Source organism: Rosa chinensis, chromosome 6, assembly GCF_002994745.2.
Source record: "Rosa chinensis cultivar Old Blush chromosome 6, RchiOBHm-V2, whole genome shotgun sequence".
In the NCBI taxonomy this organism is placed as follows: Eukaryota; Viridiplantae; Streptophyta; class Magnoliopsida; order Rosales; family Rosaceae; genus Rosa; species Rosa chinensis.
Genome location: NC_037093.1, coordinates 27,322,815 through 27,334,161, shown reverse-complemented (window position 1 = coordinate 27,334,161; position 11,347 = coordinate 27,322,815). Strand labels below are relative to the sequence as shown.

Here is an 11,347-nt window from a genome sequence, read left to right as displayed (position 1 = left end):
ATCCCTCGATGGCGGTCAGCCTATATTTAAGGCAATTACAGACATAACCCTAATTTTATTAACAACACCCTTCAAAGGGCAATACCATCAACAAAAACAAGGCTTGGGACATTGACCATCGAATGTGAGAGTTACATTAGTTTAGATTACGGCCAGGTCCAAAATTAATCCAAATTGGTCTATGTTTTGACCCTAAACCTTTAAGTTAACCGAACAAGTCTTTATAACCCTATTCTATTAACTCCACCCTTCAAGGGGTAAGACCATCAATAGATATAAGGTTTGGGAAAATGGTTTTTGGATGTGAGAATTACATTATTTTAGGAGTTTTGTCCAAAATTGATCAATTTCGATATATTTTTCAACCCCAATGCTCTAGGTCAACTGAATAAGACTTTATAACCAACTCTAATCTTCAAAGAGCAAGACCGTCAACGGATACAAGGATTGGAAAAATGATCGCTAGATGTGAGAATTACATTAGTTCAGGCATTTAGTCCAAAATTGATCCAATTTGGTCTATGTTTCCACCCCGATCCTCTAGGTCAACCGAATATGAGTTTATAACCTAATTTTTATCAACTCTACCTTTCAAAGAGCAAGACCGTCAACAGATACAAGGCTTAAGATATCGATTGTTAGATGTAAAAAATACATTATTTTGGATGTGAGAATTAAATTATTTTTAGCTACTTATTTACAAATATTAGAGAGAAAATCACTACGTTATTCTTAGAGGACTATTAATTTAGCGGAAAAATAATAGCCAACATCTGTGTAGTTGAAAATATGCCTTATTTTTTTTTGAAAGGGAAAATAAGCCTTTTTTTTTTTTTATCAATAATTTAGGTGGCTGATGTGGAAAAATAAAAGTATAGAAATCAAATCTAATTGTGCCTTTACCACTGTACCAAACAGTGTAGAATATAACAGCCACTTCAGCTCCAGAATTACCAGTATACTAGTTTTACCCGAGTTCGGTGACCTTCGCTCATTCTTCGACCTCCTTCAAAGTGATTCAAATCTGGGTTTTGGATTTTTTTTTAGAATCTTATATTCCGATCTTACCACACAATTGGTCAATTGGTGGAGCAACCAGTCTAAACCCGAGCCAATCAAGAATTCCGCCATGCTAGACGGCAGCGGCCGAAGGCCCAGCCCTGCTCGGAGCACAATCACCGGGATGAAAGGGGATCGGTCGCTGCTGCTCCTCTGGCAAGGGCTCTGCGATATTGGCGTGTTGTCAAGGAACATCTCGGTGGCCGGAAATGGATGATTCAGAGATCGAATCGGGGTCTGGATCAAGGGCCATTTCATTGCAAGGTGTGTGAAAGTCCCGTTCTTTCAAATTCCTTCATGTTTCTTTGCCAAACAGGGCACTCATCACATGGGATTCTAAAATCCCTGTGAATGAGTGAATTGTCATCTCCCACCTCAAAATATCTTACCCAAACACTGCCTTAAAGTTTCTGATTCATCAGCTTTTCATATCTTTTGATTTCTCAGCGTAACCAAACTGGTGTTTAAGTCTTGAATAAGCATTCAAAAAATGAGAACTTTGATGTGGTCACATTTTTGTAGTAACGCGCAGGTCCTGGAGGTGAGAACTTTGACATCTTTTAAGTCATTGTTGTTTGTCAAAATATCTCTGCTTTCCTAGTTTTTCCAATTATATATGCTGTTTGAGAAAAGATGAAGTAATAACCTCAAATCCATGGTCTTTGATCACCCAAAAAAAATAAAAATAAAAGGATTCCATGGTCTAAGGATAGGGGCCAATTAGGGTTTCAAAATAAGTGGTGTTATTGCACCTGGCAGGTGCTTGATGAAATGGCTGACCCATGAAAGCTGCGAATGAGATTAATTCCCAACCTGCTTTTGATTCCCAGTTTGGGATTGATTCCCAACCTGCTTTTGATCCTAAAAGTGATTTTAGGCCTAAATTTACCAAACACCATGTATGTCCTAAAGCTGATTTTGAGGGAATCAATTCTCTGAAAAGCTAGTTTATGAGAAGCAGCAAATTGCTGCTTTGCAAAATTGATTCTGCGGAAGCTCTCCGAAAAAACACGGAGGGTTTAAATGAAAATTTTGAACTGTCTATTTTGCCCTCATTCTTTCCTAAAAATCACACTGAACCCAGCAGGCTTATCTCTTCCTTTCATTTCAGATGCGATTGTTCCCTCTCTATCGTTCTCCTCTGCTGCTCCTTTCTTTGCCGTCAAATCCCTAACCTTAATCCTCATCGGCACAAATTGGGAGAGAAGCCCTCTACTTCTCCTCCCTTCGTCTTTGAGAAGCATCATCAGAAATACGAGAGGAGCTATTTCTGATTGTCTTCCCATCCTTCCCTCTCTACGGTCAAGTATTCAAGCATTCTTCTGGTCTTCTTCAAAAACTTGGTAGTGCAGCATCGTTCTCCAATTCTAAAAGGTAAAACCTCATACCAACTCTTTTACAGAACTATCTTTATCTGGTTTTAGATTTGAGATTTTTGTTCTTAGATCTGTTTGGTTGATTTTGGGCGTATGCTTGATTTTGGGCGTATGCTTGGTTGCTTGATCTGTTTGGTTGTTCTTAGATCTATTTGGTTAGATTTGAGATTTTTGTTCTTAGATCTTTATAGTTTATTATCACGCGTCTTGTATGTTCAACAAAGATTTTTTGTTTTTCCTTTTACCTCTTTCCTGGAAATCAAGACATACCATTACCATTAGAAGACTAGACATTTATATTAATCGAACTTGGTCTCAGTCTTGGTCTTGGTTTACACACCCCGAGAATACAGAATACTTCATCTTCGGAAAACAAGAGTCGCCGTAGTGGAAGCTCTTTGCATATATCACTAAGAATTGATACAATGCTTGGTTCTATTGTATCACTAAGAATGAGTACTACAGTAAATTTTCATTTTAAGGTCTTGACATATCTTGTGCTGGTTTGCTGGTTTTGGAGGGTTCCAGTTGCCTCCATATCACAACAACTTGTTCAGCCCTTCGGTAATGCATTCTTGTTCCGAATTTACTTATGGAGTCCTGTATTTCTTTCTACCTGTTTCGCTATTTGCACAACTTTTTCTTTTTTCCTCTTTAATACTTGTGACATGATGATCTGAGTTCTGCATACTGCCACGCATTCCTGCATCTCCTAGGCATGTGAGTTGGAATAATTATTAATAGATCAATAAAAGAAAAACGAGAGTGGAGATATGGTTCTGATGAACAAAACAAGTAGGATGCAGATTAATCGTTGAGACCATAACATAAATTGATTGCCTCGTGACTAGGATATATTGTTGCTTTGCTGGTAAGGTGATATCCTGGAGGGCTGGAGGAGTTTTAAACGGAAATGTTATGGTAAATAAGATTGGACCCTAGTTTTTTATTCTTAGAAGGGTTTTTATTTATTTTAAATAAATTTTTATGTGCTCCCATATATAAGGAACAATTTCCTTCTTCAATTGAGCAACTGAATGATTCAAGTAATGTCCATGGCTTGTAAACTTCAGAGTCTCATAAGTCAGAACTACTAGGTACTTTTGTGCAAGTTGAAGGAAGAAAATAAATTGTTTCCTGAAGGGAACTTATCCTTTCCAAAGATATGAGCTTAGCATTTAGTCCATCTACCCCCCCCCCCCCCCCCCCCCCCCCCAAGAATTGATACCCCCAACTTAGCATTAGTCCATCTACCCCCAACTTATCCTTTCCAAATCCTCACGAAATGCTGAAGGGAACTTATTCTTTCCAAATCCTCACTAAGAATTGATACAATGCTTGGTTCTATAAAGTTGTAAGAAAAATACAGTAAAATTTGCAGATTCGTACCATCATTTTTGGGGTTTGCCATTATCTTTTTGGCTAACTGGGATACCATCATTTTTGAACTGAAGAATATATAGCTTTCCCCATTTTTGTGTTACTGTTGTTTCTTCTGTGGGGTGAGTTTCTATTTTTGGCTTGTTGTAATCATGAAATCAAACTGGTAAACCACTAATGGCTCTGTTAAAATGAGTAATGGCTATGTTATTTTTTCTTTTTTTGGTTACCTTGCTAGCAATGAATAGCCTATATTTGGAGTCTAATGTTTACTTTGTATGTTAATTTTTAGTAGGCAGTACTCGGGTGTTGTTGCTGGAGCTAGGGAGGCATTAATAAGTGGAGTGCCCTCTTTATCTATTTTCCTGAATTGGTGAGTTTTCAATCCCTTAGAATTGATGCTCAGTTGCTCTTTGCATATAAATTTTTAGGTACAAAGTCAAAATTGGGAAAGGGAAAAAGTATTACACAATGATTATATGTGTCTTGCTTGATGTGTGTTCTGGGCCTTAAAATAAAGAATTCCTTGGCAAGCTACTACTCAAGGCCAGACAATTTAGTGCAGATTTCCAAACAAATAAAACTACATTTTAAGTTTTACTGCTTAAAATAAAGAATTCCTTTACTGCTTAACATAATATATATAAACCACTTCTCACTTTCCATCTGCCTTGATAAATCGGAATTATTGGATGTGGTTGCAGCAAAGCGTTGATCAAGAAGATGAACGATTGAGAAGTTTGAAAGATGAGTTGGGTGTTCAAGCTTACAAGCTAATATTGAATACGCTCTAGTACTCAACCAGTGTAAAACGACAGGAAAGCGATATAAGCTGAAGGTATGCTTTAGAATTTGACTTCCTGTGGCAAATGGATGGTGAATTGCATATATACAACTCTTCATCTGAGTGATAATTCTTAACTTTGTACTAGAATTCTGTTCAAGTGTGTAATATTTATGCATCTTTTTTTTGAAGAAGAGATTAATGAAGAGATGGAAGACAATGCTTTTGAAGAAGATGGTCTGGGAAGACAAGAAATGGAGGTGTTAAGAAATACAATTGCACAAAGTCTAATGAATGCATCTACTTAGCATTTAGTTGCAAATTTGTATTGACCTTAATACATTTTGTGTAATGTTTCCCATTGACCATGGTGGGGGAATGTTTTGTGTAATATTCTCAACTCATTTGTATAATATTTAAGGGTTTAAGGTAATTTTTTATTTGGTCCAAGCAAATATATAACCAAACAAATTACAAAAAACTAAAATTGCTTATATAATTTGTAGAATTGATATATATATATTGAGATGGAAGTGATGCATTGATAACTTGAACTAGTGTACAAGGACAATACATGAGAAATTTTTTAATTTGGTATAGTTACATAATCGGAAAACAAAGTTATGTATTTTAGTAGCATCTTTTATCATCTATGCCCATTTTGGTAATTATACCCAACCAAAACACTTTTTACTTATAAGTTACCAAACACTTAGAAATTGCTTTTGGATCACACAACACTTTTAAAAACAGTTTACCAAACACGTCAGCTGCTTCTTCTCGCAGCAATATCAGAAGTGATTCTTCTCGCAGCAATATCAGAAGTGATTCTTCTCACAGCACAGCAATCCCAAACTGGGCCTAAGACTAAATCACACCCAACACTTTCTAGGTTGAGTATGCTGTTTAATTAGTCTAGTCTTCCCTTTTTGAGTCATATATACAAAATCTCTAGGAGATAACGGGGGCACCAAGAAATAACTGTCCCACACAACCATTTTTCTACACAAACGGAGAAATATCAATAGAAAATTACACACAAGTGTCATTTTAAAACTTTAATTAGTTATAAGGCCACACAACTCTTTTTGTCTTCATAAGGCCACTTTCACCTTCAAATTATTGTCTCTGACAATTTTACCCTTCCACTTAACAAAACGTCAAAACCAACATATCAGATCCATTCTCTTTAAACAAAAAAAAACAAAAAAATCCTTCGTTCTCTCTTCTCTCTCTTGCCAGCGATTCAACGTTCTCTCTCTCAGTCTCTCCGATGAGCTCGTTCGCTTCTCGCCATGGCTGTCATCCATGGCGTCGCCGACGAAGAACATCTCCGACGTCAGAAGCTCTCCCTCGGCGGCAACGGACTATTGCGCAGCGAAGCTCAGCGCTTGCCGGACGATCTCGACGGAGAGAAGCCTTGTTGCTGATCGGAGCGAAACGAGACGGCATCGTTTCACCACCTCCTCCTCTTTCTCCCACTTTTTCTCTGATCTCGACGCCGATCCAAAGTAGATCTGATGGGACCAAAGTAGATCTGATGGCACTCTTAGAGAAGAAAATGAGGTTCGTCTTCTTGGCTTCTTGCGTAGGCTAGGGTTTTAATTGAATTTAGAGATTCTAATTTGGATCTGGATATGATGGAATTTGAATTGACTAGGTGCATTTGATTCGGCTCTCTTCGAATGGAAAACTTGACAGGTCCCGCCTCGGATTTCACCCTGAAATCCGAAGTGGCCCTGCGAGGTCCACCTTAGAAGAAATTCTTCCAAAAATTTGGCAGAACTTCCCCTAAAATGAACTACCCAAAACCTGTAGAAAGAAAATTTACACTCCTCAATCAATTCATCCTTATGCTCCTGGAGCCACCCTGCTCCCAAAATCAACATCAGTCTCTAATTCACAAAACACACATCTCAACTCGAGTAGCATAAATCTCATAGGTAATCAGAGCAATTCTAACAGAAAGGTATAACAGGAAAACCTAATTCAAAGGCAGATGCGGAAGCCATGCTATTGACTATGCCCAGTTTGCAGGCGAATTGGTTGAGGTTGGGCGTACATGGAGTTGAGGCATAGTCAACAGCATGGCTTCCGCATCTGCCTTTGAATTAGGTTTTCCTGTTATACCTTTCTGTTAGAATTGCTCTGATTACCTATGGGATTTATGCTACTCGAGTTGAGATGTGTGTTTTGTGAATTGGAGACTGATGTTGATTTGGGGAGCAGGGTGGCTCCAGGAGCATAAGGATGAATTGATTGAGGAGTGTAAATTTTCTTTCTACAGGTTTTGGGTAGTTCATTTTAGGGGAAGTTCTGCCAAATTTTTGGAAGAATTTCTTCTAAGGTGGACCTCGCAGGGCCACTTCGGATTTCAGGGTGAAATCCGGGGCGGGACCTGTCAAAACTGGTATGCGATTATATGATGCTTCGATTTTCTATGCCGGAGCCAGAGCTTTTCTTCTTTAACTGCTTCGAAGATCCAGCTAAAATCCAGAATCCTCTAGTGGTGGCGACGACAACACGAACAGTTTCTTGAGGTTATGGCAGACCCGAGCCTCCTTGCTCTTCTCCGGCGAGCAACAAGCTCAATTTTTTTTTTTTTTAGGAATAATTGGGACTAACAGGTCTTTGATTTGATTTGTTTTGATTGCGAAGATTTTCTTTTCCCTAATAGACTGGTTGTTCTTGGTTTTGGACGATTTGGCTGAATTTGTGCCTAATTGCAATTGTATTGGTTGAAATCAGAATGTTTTGATTCAAACATTTGACATTGTAAATGTATACTTGTTTTGATGTTTTAGAGTGGCTTTTGTATTAGTTAGTAATAGCTTTCTAAGATGTTGGGAGTAACTTTGATAGCTATGTTTATGTCAGTATGTTTATGTCAATAGCTTCTATTTTCATTTTCATTATTTCAAGTTAGCAGCTCCATGTAATTATTCTAGTGGCATTTCAATATAGTGATAGTAGCTTTATGTGTCTATGTTAGTAGTTTTATGTGTAATTGTTCATGTGGCATTTCAAGTTAGCAGCTTTTTTTTTTTTTCAAATCAGTAGCTCTCTGTAACTATTATAGTGGTTTTCTATCATAGTGATCGTAGCTTTCTGTACCTATGTTAGTAGCTCTCTAATGTTAGTGAGAGTAGCTCTCTAATGTTAGTGAGTACTCTCGTTGATGTTGGCGAAAGTAGATTTTGGTGTTGGTGAAAGTAGCTCTTGCTGTTGGTGAGAGTAGTTTTCTATTGCTAATGAAAGTAATATTTGTTGTTGATGAGAGTAACTTTTGGTATTGGTGACAGTATCTTTTGTTGTTGGGGATAGTAGCGTTTCATTTTGGGGAGCATAGGTTTTTGGGTAAGGAGTAGCTTTTGTTGTTGGTGATAGTAGTTTTTGTTATCTCGCCGGAGGTTGCCGGAAATCTCACCAAAATAGCTTTTGTTGCTAGTGACAGTAGCTTTTGTTGCTAGTGATAGTATCTTTTGTGACCTCGCCGGAGGTTGCCGGGAATCTCATCAGAGTAGCTTTTGTTGCTAGCCACAGTAGCTTTAGGTGTTAGTGACAGTAGCTTTTGTGGTTGTCGGAGTTCGCCGGAGACCCGCCGGAAGTTGGCCGGAGGTCGGCCGGAGACCCGCCGGAGTTGACCGGAGACCTTGCCGGAGAGGAGAGAGAATGATTGTTGACTTTGTCCTCCAGTGGCATTTATGTAAATATGTTGGTTTTTAATATCCAAAATATAACACCCTTTTTAATCTAGTGGCCTTATGAGGGAAAAAACTAGTTGGTGGCCCTATGACTAAAAAAACATTCAAAGATGCACTTACATGTAATTAACCCAAATATCAATTGGGTATAAATCTGATTTACTTAATTTTCCTATACGAACAATATATCAAAATCCTTCAACGGGGTTTGAAGGGGACCGATTGTATTGTATTTTGTTTTTCAAGGTAGACTGTTGAACCCTTTTTCTACACAAACGGAGAAATGTCAATTGGGCATAAATATGATTTAATTAATTTCCCTATACGAACAACATATCGAAATCCTTCAACAGGGTTTGAAGGGGACAAATTGAATCGTATTTTGTTTTTCTAGATAGACTATTGAACCCTTTTTCTACGCATATGGAAAAATGTCAATTGGGCATAAATTTGATTTAATTAATTTCCCTATACGAACAATACATCGAAATCCTTCAACAGGATTTGAAGGGGACCGATTGTATTGTATTTTGTTTTTTCAAGGTAGACTGTTGAACCCCTTTTCTACACAAACGAAGAAATGTCAGTTGGGCATAAATCTGATTTAATTAATTTCCCTATACGAACAATATATCGAAATTCTTCATCAGGGTTTGAAGGGGACCGATTGTATTCTATTTTGTTTTTCAAGGTAGACTGTTGACCACTTTTTCTACACATACGGAGAAATCTCAATTGGGCATAAATCTGATTGAATTAATTTCCCTATATGAAAAATATATCGAAATCCTTCAACAGGGTTTGAAGGGGACCGATTGTATTGTATTTTGTTTTTCAAGGTAGACTGTTGAACCCTTTTTCTACACAAATGGAGAAATGTCAATTGGGCATAAATCTGATTTAATTAATTTCCCTATACGAACAATATATCGAAATCCTTCAACAGAGTTTGAAGGGGACCAGTCATATTGTATTTTGTTTTTCAAGGTAGACTGTTAAACCCTTTTTCTACACAAACGGAGAAATGTCAATTGGGCTCTTTATTATTCTCTATTTTCTGTTTTGATAGTTATTTCCATAATTTCCTATATGCATAGCATGTGTAACATGGGTTAATTATGAGCTTCAAATACAAAGACTGAAAACCATAAAGAAGAGGAAACTTACCACTTATACACCTCCAGCACATGCTGATTCATGAGCAATGTTGACTAGTACTTATATGTCTACTTTGATTTTATCAAAGTTATTGACTTTTTCGTGCTGGAGAATAGTATAAGCTTTTAGATGGTCTGATATTAGACCATTACATAGATGAATCTTGAATGTTTGATAATTCTGTTGCAAAAGGAATTATAGAATTTGATGATATCGAACCTCGCTCTGTTGAACAATGTCAATGAAGAGCAGATTAGCCTAAATCAAAAAATGCGATCCACGCTGAATTTGATTCAATAGCAAAGAGACAAGTATTTGGGCCTATAATGCTGACACTCCCGAATGTAAAACCTATTGGCCATAAATGGGTCTTTGTTAGAAAGTGTAATGTGAAAAATGAGGTTGTTAGATACGAAGCTCGTCTTGTGGCACAAGGTTTCTCATAATGCTCTGGAATAGACTACGAGGAGACATATTCTTTCGTAATGGACGTAATAACGTTTCGCTACCTCGTCAGTTTGGTAGTTTCTGAAAAAACTTGACATGCAGCTTATAGATGTGGTTACTGCATATCCCTATGGGGATCTAGATTCAGAGATATATATGAAGGTTCTGAATGGACTTCAATTACCCAAATCAAATGGCTTTAAACCACAGAGTGCATTTTCAGTAAGATTAAAACGCTCACTATATGGATTGAAACAATCTGGATGGATGTGGTATAACCATCTAAGTGACTACTTGATTGGGAAGGGATATGTCAACAATGAAATATGCCCATGCGTCATCATTTATGTTGATGACATGAACCTATTTGGAACTCTATATGAGTTAAGGGAAACTGCTAAGTATTTGAAATCTAAATTTGAGATGAAAGATATTCAGAAAACACGGTTTTCTCTCGGATTAGAACTTGAACACCGCGGCCTCAAAAAACGAATTACCTGTCCGGCCGCACCCAACATGCGTTGGCTAGGCCAGAGGCTGTCGCCATTACCGGGGCGTAGCCGAATAGGCACTAGCATAGCTATGGCTACTAGAGCAACATAGCAGTCTCTAGGGTTTCTTTGTTTTATTAGAATGATATATCCTCTGACCTCTTTATTAAAATTGTTGGATGATTTACTACATAAAATTTTTCAAAAGGTTGAGAAATTTTTTGGGCTCAAAGAACTCAAAATAAATGGATAATGGATCAAAAATACTGAATTCTTCAAAACATGAAACACAATTTGAGAATAAAAGGTGACCGTGGACGATAACATGGTTCACCTGACTCCAAATTATTCAAACTAGCTTTATAATCCTCTAGGAATGAAATTACTACCATCACTTGTTTTGGGACGAAAGTTATACATTCCAAACCCAATGCTTGAGACAGCTTAACGTTGCAAAAATCAGTTGATGCGAAAATCACAGTTTCTTAGTCACCAAACCATAACTTTTTGGGCAAAACCCTCAAGATTGATATAGTTATTTGTATCTTCATAGGTTCTCTTTTGGTTATTGTATTTAATTTGGAGTAGTTTAGAGAATTACGATTTGTGAATATAAATTTCTACTAGTATAAAGAGAAGTTAAAATTTTGTGTTAAAGCCTTCACTAAATTTTAAAACGCCTGCAACACCTTTTAGAATAAAAATAAAAACTTTTAATTGTTTTAGGGAATCGATATTTGAGAGAAAGTTGTTGTGTCTTCACATTGATAATAGGGGCCCTCTTTATATAGAGGATTACAATGCATAGAATCTGAATTGTACAAGAAAATGTAATCATACAATGAATGAATATCTCTAAGATATTCTCCGAGATTATCTCTAATTAAAACCCTATTACAACTAGGTCAAGTAACCTAGAGTTTGGGCCAGACACAATTTGGATTTACT

General features: G+C 37.2%; 1 long non-coding RNA gene across 4 annotated transcripts; it reads left to right on the top strand.

Moving 5' to 3' along the window:
- The first annotated feature begins 970 nt into the window (after nt 1-970).
- On the top strand, nt 971-5,045 carry LOC112173272. Of its 4 annotated transcripts, XR_002925514.2 has the most exons (6): nt 971-1,323; nt 1,507-1,600; nt 2,171-2,433; nt 4,108-4,188; nt 4,520-4,653; nt 4,792-5,045. It is a non-coding gene; the product is annotated as an uncharacterized LOC112173272 (long non-coding RNA). The 4 variants fall into 4 exon arrangements; XR_005801128.1 differs by lacking the exon at nt 1,507-1,600 and having other exon boundaries at nt 974-1,323; nt 4,111-4,188; XR_002925515.2 differs by lacking the exon at nt 1,507-1,600 and having other exon boundaries at nt 974-1,323; nt 4,795-5,045.
- Nucleotides 5,046-11,347: the final 6,302 nt, after the last annotated feature.